Genomic DNA, 1,340 nt, shown 5'->3' on the forward strand with positions numbered 1-1,340 from the left:
TGAAAAGATATGACTAATGAACTTTTTTATTATCAGAAATAGTTTGGGTAAATTGATGAGTGTAACAGGTATTGAATTGTTCACAAAAATATGGTTCTGCTTGACTACAATGTTTTCGTGATTTGCCTGAAAAGAAAAACAAATGAATTTTTTTTTAAAAAAAAAAATAAATGAATTTCTTCAAAAAAGTTGAGAGAAAAAAAAACGAAAGGAAATATGTTTAATCATTCTTAGTGAATTTTATTTTTTATTTTTTTTTGTAACATAAATTAGAATGAATTTAGATGAAATATTTTAAATTGAAAACTTTAAAAATTCAACAAAATAAAGGATTAGAAAAAAGATTTAAAAGAAATGGATAAAAGATTTCAAAAAAATTTTCTTTTTAAAATGTCATCTATTGCTTTTTTCTTAATGTTAGTAAAGTCTTTTTTTTTTTTTAAGAAAGCTTTTTTTCTTAATGTTTTTTTGATACATTTCGAAGCATTTTTTTGTTTTTTTTTCAACTTACCTTAGATATGGAAGACATTGTGTTAAAATAAAACAATTATTTTTGGTAATAAACTTTTTTCATCAAGTCATAGTTTTTTTTTTTGTAATAAATTATTTTTAATTATTCACCTGAATGTTTTGTCCAATAAGTTTTAGCTCGTCCTTTAAGTTCCAATAATATTTCGTTTACCTTTTTTGGCTCATTATTTTCAATCACAACCTGTAAAACAATAATAAATCCTTCATTTTCTTGAATTAAATTCCCCAAAAAAAGAAATCATTTCTTAATTTACTATATTTTTGATACAACAACTGAAATAATTCTTGCATGAAATTAATAAAATATAATTATTTGCACCACTCAATTACATTATCAAAATAATCATGTGTGGTTAGTTAAATAAATATTCATCCATTTCATTTATATTCATTTTTGCCAATTATTATTTTAATTAATTTAACAAAAAAATAAACACAAAAACTTTTTCCCATCATTTTCTCAATTTTACAAGTTTAAAAAATAAATTGGAAAAGTTCGCCGATAAAATTTCTTCGATAAAATAAATCGAAAAATTTGCAAATTCCTTCGATAACAATTTCTTGCATCAATTATACACTCAGATTACTTTAAAATGTATGAACTACAATTATAATTCAAAATGAATAAGAAAAAATCTTTCTAAAAAAAAAAAATGTAAGTAATAATTAGCTATTATATGTTTTAATAATGATTAAATGCTTTTAACAATGATTAAATTTATGGTGAACCATTAAAATTATTAGTTCTTGTTAAAATTAAATAAGAAATTGCTAAAGAGTATTAATCATTCTCTTCATCACCTAATTAA

Source organism: Loa loa (genome assembly GCF_000183805.2).
Source record: "Loa loa unplaced genomic scaffold supercont3.597, whole genome shotgun sequence".
NCBI classification, from domain to species: Eukaryota; Metazoa; Nematoda; class Chromadorea; order Rhabditida; family Onchocercidae; genus Loa; species Loa loa.